An 11,931-nucleotide genomic window follows, 5' to 3' on the forward strand; every position below is an offset into this window, starting at 1 on the left:
AACCAAACAAACCTGGAGAAGTCGTCAATGAATAATATAAGGTATTCCTCTCCTCGAGGTGTCCTTGTCCTAAATGGACCACATACATCTGTGTGGATAAGTTCGAGAGGCCTGCTGGCTGATCCTTCCTTCTCAGGGAAGTTAGTCCTGGTTTTCTTACCAAACTGACATGATTTGCATATTGTGTTGTCTGTAATTTTGATATCTGGAAGACCACGAACTGCCTGGTATTTGCATGCTTTCCTTATTTGTGAAAAGCTTAGATGCCCCAACCTCCGGTGCCATAACCAGTGTTCATCATCCTTGCTCAAATAGCATTGTTGTTGTCCTTCTTCAAATATGTATAGATTATTTGGAGTTCTTCTGCCTTTGATCACTGTTTCACCTGTATCAAGATCACGAAAACGACATCCATTTGATCTAAATATTACCTCGGTTCCTTGATCGCACATCTGACTGACACTCAGAAGATTATGCTTCAATCCATCAACATACAAAACATTTCCATCTTTGACCTTTTCTTTCAACTGAGCTATACCTTTTCCTTTTATGGCTGCAGGAGTATCATTCCCAAACGAAACTTTCTTTCCCTTTTCTAAAGCAGTATATGATTCAAGTTTTTCTTTATCACCTGTCATATGCTTCGAACATCTGTTGTCGATGTACCATTGATTTTCCTGTCCTTCTGCATAAAATGCTATCCCACATCTTTCTGGTCGAGGTTCCTTTATTCTCCATGTTCTGGTGCTTGAAGCTTATTCCTTTGTCTGCCGAAACTTGCTCCTGCATTCAGAATCTTCATGACCAAAGTTATTACAAATAGAACATTCAATTTCATTTTCAAGAGCTGAGAAGTTGTTATAGGTCCTTTTCGTAATCCCAGTCATACTTCTTTGTTTTTGAGCTTCTCTAGTCATGATTGTCTTGTAGGCAACACATTGAGCTGCTTTGTGACCAAAGTTATGGCAAGAGAAACATTGGACATTGAAGAAACTTCTGCGATTATCAAATTTACCAGCCATATGATTGTAGCTTCTATTTTCATCCATTCTTGAGGTAAATTGAGAAGATCTTACCTGTGGCTAATTGTAGCTTTTGTTCACCCTTAAGGTGAATTGTCCCTGATTTACCTGGTAGTCTTTGTTTATTCTTGTTTTTGGGAAAAGTATCCAATACAGAATGACCCTATCCCACTCTAAGGGTGATAGTACCTCAGCAACAAATGAATGCAAAGCTATTCAAGATTACTTCTTTATGAGATGAGAGAGAGAAGAGAAGGATGATCCACTAACAGTTATCTTGGGCTAATGGTTGATCCAATCTTCACTCCTTGCTACTTGCTCCCAGCTCCTTGCTCTTTCACCAGCCCAGCTACACAAAGATCCTGTAAAAGCACAAGAAAAGGAAACTACAAGAAGCATACATCCATAATCGATTCAGGGATTATCATAAATCAAATATACAAGCATCGATTCACCATAAAGACACATGCATATAGAAGAACCTCAAATACTTTATTAATGGAAGAAGTAAAGTTCTGAGAGAGTTACAACCATAATAGGCCCAATCCAGCAACACCTCCCAGCAGAAAGAAATCTCCTCTTCACCTCCTTCAAGTAATCACCCAATAGTTCTATACACAAACCAACAGCACTTCCTTACTTGCACAAAATTCCAGCCTCTTTAGACCTCATGAGAGAGCTCTATATATAAGAGATTTGGAGAAAGGATGAGTCAGCTTGAGGTTGGCATGAAGCTGACTAGTGTCCTCTCCCACTTTAGTTAATCTTCAGTTCTTGAGTCCACTTGGAGATTCTTGCTTCCACTTGGAGATCAAGACCCTCTTACTCATCACAAGGCGAATTCCTTGACCCAAGTGTCAGTTTGGAAGCTTCCTGGGCAATTGACACCTTGCAGAATGACTGTGCCACTTGGCCAATCTCGCCCAGTGCAGGTAGCCTTCATTGCTTTTGACATTCAGCGCAGGTACATAGTGGAGAAGTTGACATTCAGCGCAGATGCTCAGTGGAGCAGCTGACATGATCCAGAAACAGCTTGTTTTTGAGTGTTTTCAGGTGGAGAACTGATTTTTCAGTGCTGTGGTTTGCTGACCTTGTTTCTCTAGGGGTAAGAAAAACATGTTTAGGGACTTTGGATCCCTCAGATTATTGACATTTCATGCTTCATGCTGTTAGGCACAAAAATGTCTATAACAGTTGCCCCCTAAAGTATGAGGTCGTTTATCGGGTGAAATGCTTTATCAGGAGGATCCAAAGTTCATTCAATCGCTGAGAGGTGCCCTGTAATAAAATACAATACAATACATTATTTTTCATTCTGCTTTCATGATCTAGCTAAGGCGGGCATTCCCATGCTCAGCTTTATAAATTCATTTTGGTACATGGAACAGACGATCGTCTGGTGGTAGACTGATAATTCTCTGCTGAAATTATCATCCTTTGAGTAGGATGATCATCTGCTGCAATGATGTACATAACAAATGTCTTTATATTTCCTGAATATAAATCGCAGCCCGGATGGATGAAACTAGATCCGGGGTCTTCAAACTCGTTCGATCTTCACTCTAAGTACAAGTCGATCCATGTGAGAATTGCGTTGAAGTCGAACATGGAAAGACATCGCTTGATTACCGGCCAATAATGTAAACCGTTAACAAGCGCGAGAGGAATCACCAATAATGACAATGACCCTCAAGGTACTGCAGCACAATTCACGTGGTGTGAATAAAGTACTTGGCATCGAACACCACGCAAAATCTTCTGGTCGAAGCTCATTGATGTATACCTGTCGCCGGAAGTGAGAAACTTGCCATTGAGGCATGCAAGCTTCAAAGTACTGGGGGTTTTGTTCCTAGATCAACTTCTTGGATAATGATCTGAAGTCGACAAGAAGCGATCCGTCAAAGGAGGGCCTTAATGAATCCCACATCAATGACACGGAACGGAGCTAATGATTTTAGTGGAGGTGAAAACAATCTGTGAAATATGATTCAGGGTGGCGATCATGGGTGGATGAAGGATAATGTATGGTAGTGGATGGGACACGGTTGACTCTTTCTGAACAACATCTCTTGAACATATAATGACACTGATGCGATGGATCAGTAGCATTACCCCAAATGTGGATGGTTTGGCGAGGACCATGGTGATGAGACCGGTGAATGAAACAACCCAACCCGATGTGATACGGAGGACAAAGTGTCATGTTCAAGAGCGACTTGCTACCATTAAAGCTTTGAGGTTCTCCCAATTTTTCCCCAGTCATTTCTAACTAGTACCTCTTTATTTTTGTCAAGCTTGAGGAGGATAACATATGCTTGTTCTATAACCTGCCCTTCGGGCAAGCCCATCGCTATGTTTTAACGAGCCTAGCGATAGGGAAACTCGTTCTCGTCTAAAGACAAGTTTTTCGCTATCTAATCATTTTAACGAGTCTAACGACAAGGAAAACTCGGTCCTTTTCATTTTTAGAGAGTCTGAAAAGGTACAGAAAGTTAACTCCAAAATTCCTTTTTTGTCATCTAATCCCTTAAGTCCGAAAAAGTATAAAACAATACAGAAGGGATGAGTTTTCGATTACTTTAACGAGCCGAATAAAACAAGCGCTCGACCTTTTTGTGCAATAATCCCTCAGGTCCAAAAAGATTAAAATCTAGAGGAGGGATAGCTCTTCCGGTCACTTTAACGAGCTGGAAGGCCAAAACTCGGCAAACTTTTCATATTTTACGAGTCAGGAGAAAAGAGCTCAAATAAGACTCGTGTTTTGAGGAACGAGTGATAAACAGGGATAGCAGCAGATTCCAGGTACAGGTTGGAATTTTCCAATCACGGCAGTGTCACAAGGATGGCTAAGTGAAATCACTCTTCGCAGCTGTTCCTCAAAATCGGTAAACAATCATATGGAGGTGAACGATAGGCCAAACGGAATGGAGGTGGCAGGTGCAAAACACGACCAAGGCTTTTTATGGCTAATAAATTTACGATCACAATGGTTATTTACCAGTATAGGTTCTTTTTTTAAAGAGCTTGAACGCGCCAAAACACTGCTCAAAAGCTTATGTTTATTTTTTAACGAGCATGAACTATGACGCTAAAACTGCTCGGATCTCACTTTTCTATTTTTTAACGAGCATAAATTCCGCGGTAAAACTGCTCGAATCTTGCGTTTATTTTTTAACGAGCATGAAATTTATGCTAAAACTGCTCGATATACCAGTCATAGGATAAGAAATGTCTTCCTGCAAGATTCCAATTTTTATAGAGCTTGCACCTCACATAAGCTATGCTCCATCTCATCCTTTCTTTATGAAAGTTCGGAAACGGTTAATCCCAAAAATAGATAAATAACTGCCCCTAGCTTGCACTCCAAAAGGTTTGCATGCCCCCAGGTATAAAGTACAATTTCAAGGCTGCCCCTACTTATCCGATAAAACATTTGTTTTAAAGGGTGAGGCTTGCCTCTTCCTGGTTACCCAAAGATTGTTTTGTTAACACCATCAAACGAAAACACTTCCTCGGCACTGTCTACCGAAGTAGACAATGGTGAATGACCTTTGTCAGACAAGTAACCTTATCAAAAGAATCTTGTTCTAGAACAACCCCTCTTCCTTTTCGGACGGGGTACGGACTAGTCATATTCTTCCGCGGAAATTCTACCTTATACCCAGGGTTTCCTCTGCCCGAAGCAGACCAGGATGCATGCCCCCTGGGTTCCAGTCCCATCTTTCCGAATTACTCGCACTCATCGGGAAGGAGGACTGGGGGTGGAGACATTTCTTGGGTGAATAGACCATTGAGGGTTGGTATTTGACTATTTGCGATGCGTGATCCTGGAAATGAAAGTTGGTCTACGAGCTTGACCATTCTTCCTTCGTGTGGAAAACACATTACTCTAAAGAGTGAGGAGACTATAGCTCCCATGCAATATATATAGTCTCGTCCAAGGAGTAGGTTATAATCCAAGGGTGCTTGAACGACCATCACGTTCATTTGAACGGTCTTCCCTTTCAATGTAACAGGCACATTGGGGAGGATCCCTAATGGTCAACTGGTTCCTTTATCAAAACCCGAGAGATTTCTTATCTCAGGCAACAGCTCTGGGGAACCCAGTGCTTTCCAAGCAATAGAGGAAAGGATACTCACAGATGCCCCTTCATCAATGATAGTTCCAGCCATTACCATTCTGTAGATTTGGACTATGATTCTGAATGGTATACTGGCTGGTAACCGGGGTCTGCCTAGTTGGTTCCAATCAAAGGACACAACCAGGTTGCTTGGTGGTGGGACCGAATACACGGCCGGATACCTTCCTGCGATAAAGGAATGGGCGCATTGCCCTGATGCTCATCAAAATCTGCGTTGATGAAAAGAATCTGGATGGTGTCATCCTTATTCTCTTTAGTGAGGGTGTCATTTGAAGATGAATCTTCAGTGACGGTGTCATTTGAGGATGAAATCTCTGAAGGAAGAACCGGGTCAACTGCCGTATCGACCTTTAGACTGTCGTCTGGTCTGGATTCAGTAGGTTCATTTTCAATGACTGACGCTTCAGCTGACCACTTGAGCAGGCCAGTTGTATTTTCAACCAACGAAGGACTTGGCACGAGGTTTTTGTATCCAGGAGGAAGCATTGCCGGTGAAACCGGACGATCTTCCAAAACTCTCTTCGCTTCGTCTAAGAAGGGACAACGATGGATGGCGTGACCGCCTTCACACAGTCTGCAGGGGGATCTTACTCCCCCTCTTTGTCTTGAACCTTCACTTTCGCTGGTTGACGGTAAGCACTCAACCTGACTATCAGAGGTTGACGCTCCCGAATTGTGCAACCGAGGGGACCAGTCCCTTAGTATCCGGGGAATACAGGGACAATCTCTATGGAAGTGGTCTCCTCTACATATGACACATGGCGATTTAGGCCCGGTCTGTGCTGTGTGTGGATTTTTGTCAGATGTCTTTTGCTTGCCCCCAGTCGCCTTAGGCTCCTTCTTCTTCTTCTCTCTCTTCTTCTTCTCCTTTTTCTCCATGGGAGCTTGGCTTTTGCCAGCCCCACCTTGCGAAGATGAAGGATTGGAGGAAGAGTTATAGGAAGTTGAAGGCTGGTGGGCAGCTCTTGACTGTTCTAACTGTTGACTCGACTACTCAGGAACCATGGTGGTCTGAACTACATTAGTTGAGAATAGCCAAATAGGCAGGCCAATTGTCAGTCCTGGAAGCGACAATGTGGCCATGTGGGGCGCACCAACTTCTCCCCAAGAGGAGAAAGGACTAGTATTTCCATCATGTGGAATTCCTTGGTTGGGGCGTTCCATGTTCTCAACCTAAGATCAACGCGGGAATAGGAGGTGATTATGTTCCGTTTAAAATAAATTTTATAACGATGCTTAGACACAACTTGCTTTTTCACTTTTTAAGAGTCGAGAAAAAGCTAAAGATGACTCTAGTCTCCTTCGATGTTTTAACGAGCCCGAAGTGACAAATGCTCGGACGGACTTTTTCAGTTATAGAGTTTGAAAAAGGCCAAAAGAAACTGCTCTGGAGTTCTAGGCAGAGGGTGTGCCAAACTTTTCGCAAAACCACATAATACGTTTTACGGTACGGGTGGTCGAACTTCGTGAATGCTATGTTCACTGCATTGCGATCAGTAGGGCGGCCGACACGGTTTCCTATGGATAAAGGCTTTGATCCTATAGGGGTCTCCCAATATATACGCGACGGTACGTGGGAGCACAAGTCCATATTGATACTTATCGCTTCACCGTGGAGGAATCACCCAACCACTCAACGCTAAGATATCACGTTTAACGACGCCGGAACACGTCTCTAGCTTAGACCTCTATGTGTTTGCGTTATGTTTCAATGCGTTGTTATGTAAATTCAATTTATTTTAAGGTTGATCTTGTTTAGCAGTTTGCCTTTATGGATCACCACGAGATGTATGATAACACTCCTAAATGCAGTCTAAGATGATAAGCAAGCTTTTTCAATCTTTCAACTTTGAAAATCTTAACTACTGAGGGAAAAGAAAGATAACATCTTTTCACACAGATAATGGAGCACACACTAATGCACGTTTTCCTAAATCAACATGCAAGCTGTCATAATGCACATGCACAATGCAAGTATTTCTTTTCTCTTTCTTAATGTTGGTGAAATACAAAAAGAAAGTTGTTGTATAACTTCGAATTCAATTTCAAGCGAAAGCAAACAAGTTTGTCCAAAATCAAAAGACACCTTAAGATCTACTTGTTTCGACACTACAAATATATAAATTCAAACCATATGACGAAAGCGACAAGCTCAATCAGCTATGAACAGCAAACAAACTAACTCTTAAGATCAAAACGACACTTAATCACAGGTCTAGATCTAAGAGGCCACAACAAGACTAGTTCACTTTCGTTATGGGAAACTGTAAATGACACAAGAAATACAAAAGAACAAACACAGTTTCTTTATACAACCGAGGCGGAATAGTGACAAGGAAAGTTGGTTTCAGATAGGCCTACTGACTGGTAACAAACAACAAAAACAAGAGTGAAAACAAGGCAAGAAACAGCAGGAAACCCCAGTAGCACAAGGCAAGACTGGTCCAGCGTAGGTGGAACACTGCCTGTTTGACCTTCAGCGTAGGTAGCCCCTTCGGGAACTGCACTGAAATGAAAACAGCCTTTGTACAGCCTGCACTGAAGAACGAAACTTTCGTTTCTGGTGGTTTCCGGGTCACAAATTGCTCAAAATTTCACAGTTTTTGCTCAAATCAGAAGCTATCAGTCAAGGACACACTAAGGAATGATAAGGAGGATGAAAAGCTATCACTAAGAGCTTATTAGAGTCCTGGTGGATCAGCTCTTCAAATTATAAACTTGCCCAGAAACTGAGCTAGAGTAGCTGCCCTCTACTTTGCATTCGAAAGATTCAAATACAGTTCGATTCGGTACTCCCTTTGTTTATAAAATGAATAGCAAAAAACACAAGTAACCAACAAGATACGATCCCCAACGGAGTCGCCAATTTGTTGTTGGGAAAAGTATCCAATACGAAATGACCCTATCCCACTCTAAGGGTGATAGTACCTCAGCAACAACTGAATGCAAAGCTATTCAAGATTACTTCTTTATGAGATGAGAGAGAGAAGAGAAGGATGATCCACTAACCGTTATCTTGCACTAATGGTTGATCCAATCTTCACTCCTTGCTGCTTGCTCCCAGCTCCTTGCTCTTTCACCGGCCCAGCTACACAAAGATCCTGTAAAAACACAAGAAAAGGAAACTACAAGAAGCATACATCCATAATCGATTCAGGGATTAGCATAAATCAAATATACAAGCATCGATTCACCATAAAGACACATGCATATAGAAGAACCTCAAATACTTTATTAATGGAAGAAGTAAAGTTCTGAGAGAGTTACAACCATAATAGGCCCAATCCAGTAACACCTCCCAGCAGAAAGAAATCTCCTCTTCACCTCCTTCAAGTAATCACCCAATAGTTCTATACACAAACCAACAACACTTCCTTACTTGCACAAAATTCCAGCCTCTTTAGACATCATGAGAGAGCTCTATATATAAGAGATTTGGAGAAAGGATGAGTCAGCTTGAGGTTGGCATGAAGCTGACTAGTGTCCTCTCCCACTTTAGTTAATCTTCAGTTCTTGAGTCCACTTGGAGATTCTTGCTTCCACTTGGAGATCAAGACCCTCTTACTCATCACAAGGTGAATTCCTTGACCCAAGTGTCAGTTTGGAAGCTTCCTGGGCAATTGACACCTTGCAGAATGACTGTGCCACTTGGCCAATCTCGCCCAGTGCAGGTAGCCTTCATTACTTTTGACATTCAGCGCAGGTACAGAGTGGAGCAGTTGACATTCAGCGCAGATGCTCAGTGGAGCAGCTGACATGATCCAGAAACAACTTGTTTTTGAGTGTTTTCAGGTGGAGAACTGATTTTTCAGTGCTGTGGTTTGCTGACCTTGTTCGTCTAGGGGTAAGAACAACATGTTTAGGGACTTTGGATCCCTCAAATTATTGGCATTTCATGCTTCATGCTGTTAGGCACAAAAATGTCTATAACAATTCTTGATGGAATTTCTCCCTGTTTTACCTGGGGATCTCCATTTGGCTTTTGTTCATATCTCCTTGCTGCATCAAGATAACTCTTTGAGGTGGATGCTTGAGATGCTTCTCCATTATACCCCAGACCTGTCTTAATTAGTGGAGAGCGTTGTACATTGATGATCTCATCTAGAGTTTCAGATCCTTTAACAAATTTAAGATTAAGAGCCTTTGTTTTCTCAATTTCTTTTCGAAGCCCAACAATTTCACCTTCTAACTTTTCAAGAGATTGTTCCTTTTCATCAAGTTGGATTTGCAGAGTCTCAATGATCACATTCTTTTCTTATAAGCATGTCTTGAGTCTAGACATCTCCTCATAATAGCTATCCATATCTATAGCATCCATGTAATTATCATCTTCAAAAGCCATTAAAAGTTTATAGGGATTACCTCGTTCATCTTCATCACTATTTGATAGACCATCACTGTCTTCATGGGTGTAATAGCTCTTCTTATTTGCATTCTATTTCTTGTTCCATCTAACAGGTTCCTTCCCTTTGTCAATCTTATCCTTATGAGGACATTTGGCAGCATAGTGACCTACTCTTCCACAAGCAAAACATTTGAAAGGTAACTTACCTCTGAATCTTCCAGTACCCCGTTGAAGATTTCTGACAAAATTTGATTCTTCTTCTTCTTCTGACACGTGACCTTATTCAAAGTACTCTCCTTTGCCTAAAGCCTTGAAGGCAGCTTCTCTCCTGTCTGATGGACCTCCTTTTCTCATTTCATAAGCAGTTAGAATTCCATGCAGCTGTGACATTTTAAGGTTTTGTAGATTCGCCTTTTCTTCTATTGCGGAAACTTTGGATTCAAACTTAGTGGACAAAGATCTTAGAAATTTTTCAACCACAACAACCCCTTTTATTTCTTCACCCAACTTTTTCATACAATTAACAATTTCATCTACATGAAGAAAATAGTTAGCCACACTTTCATCATTGTACATTTTGAGATTTTCATACTGAATCCTGAGGGTTTGAAGTTTTGCTCTTTTTACCTGATCATCTCCTTCATAGCTCAGAACAATCTTGTCCCATATTTCTTTTGTGGATTTATACTGCATAACTTTGACAAATTCTGATTGCGATAGACATCCCAATAGAGTATTGACCGCCTTTGCATTTGTTTCATATTTCTTCTTCTCAGCCGGATCTGTAGGAGTTGCTGAAGGAAAAGTATACCCTGTATCTATGATATCCCAGACTTCTGTACCCAGAGATTGAAGATAGGCATTAACTCTTGCCTTCCAATATACGAAATTTGTCCCATCAAAAGTCGGTGGCCTGATTGATGCTTCCCTCTCATAGTTGCTCATGATGAAGGATCTTCCTTCAAGCGATCAAGCTTCTTCAGAAGGACCTGCTCTGATACCAATTGTTGGAAATAATACTGAGAGGGGGGTGAATCAGTATTATGAAGACAATTAACAATTTTTCAAAATCAAATGATATACGCTACTTCATCTAATTAAACCCGCGTATATACGCAATTATGCAGAGGGAAACCCGCGTATACAATGCAATCTTTTAATTTACTTTATCTTCCTGATGTTGATTGTTAATCTGTGTTTCAGAAGCAAATAACCAGTAACCAAAAACAGTAAAATAGAGCAGAAAGACAATCCCACACAAGAACACAGGATATAAGGTGGAAACCCAATGTGGGTGAAAACCACCTGCTGCAATTCGTCTCTATATTTCTTTAATTAGAAACTTCTTTTACAATGTACTGGTGCAGTCCTTTACCAGTACGCAGGCTACAACCTACAGAGAGCTACAACTCTCTCTCGTTCTCCAGCTTCTCCTGGAAGGGAGCTACTACCCCCTTAGTTCTTGTACTAGCTTGAGATACTAGTACGCAGGCTCCTACCTGCAGAAGGCTACAACCTCCTTTGCTTTCAGGGACCACGTTTCATTAATTTTCAGACTGGATCCATACACATCAATCAAAATTTCTGCTATACCCAAAACTCCTTTTCAACCGAACAAACAAATTAACACTTCTCTGAAAGTTGTACCCAGAACACAATAACAGTGACAATATACCAAATTCTGAACCCAGAACACTGTAGCAGTAAGCAGAGGCAGTTAGATCACAATGAGATACATATATGCTACTTACACAACCTGAAACCTGCGTGTATACGCTCCTGTGAGTGGAGCAACCTGCGTATATGCAGTTTACCTTTACTGAACCAGCGTGTATACGCACCTTCACTTCATTGCACCTGCGTACAGATCTATAAAGGATAATTTATTCTTTCAGATAGTCAAATACAGATAAACCTAGATTATCAGATTTATAGATCAAGTGTTCGCCTCACAGAACAGATCAAAATCATACAGAGATATTAACATTCAAGCCTCAAAGATTATGACCCCTCAATAGATCTTGCACACAAGTTCTTCCTTCATTCAGATCCAGATCTGCACCATAACCCCAATCACAAGAGATTCAGATCTACCACCCGATTGATATTCAATTGATTCAAAAGATACATTGTCAAATGAATTCCTTCCTCCTTTTATAGTCTTAGGCCTTTCTCAATACCACGAACCAAAACCATAGTAACACAATACCACAGGCTCAATACTTGGGATCAACACGTCTGACGAGATACCATGGTCCAAAACCATAGGTTCAAATACCAAGGACTAACTGCCATGGACCAAGGGTAATATTTCCAACATATACATGCTTTCTCTTGCGTGAAAGTGCGTGTATACGCATATGCACCTTCAAAACTTCAAACCCGCGTGTATACGTGATTTTAGCTAGCTGAACCTGCGTAT

Source organism: Pinus tabuliformis, chromosome 8 (assembly GCF_031772625.1).
Source record: "Pinus tabuliformis cultivar Carrire ecotype Pingquan chromosome 8, CPIR1, whole genome shotgun sequence".
In the NCBI taxonomy this organism is placed as follows: Eukaryota; Viridiplantae; Streptophyta; class Pinopsida; order Pinales; family Pinaceae; genus Pinus; species Pinus tabuliformis.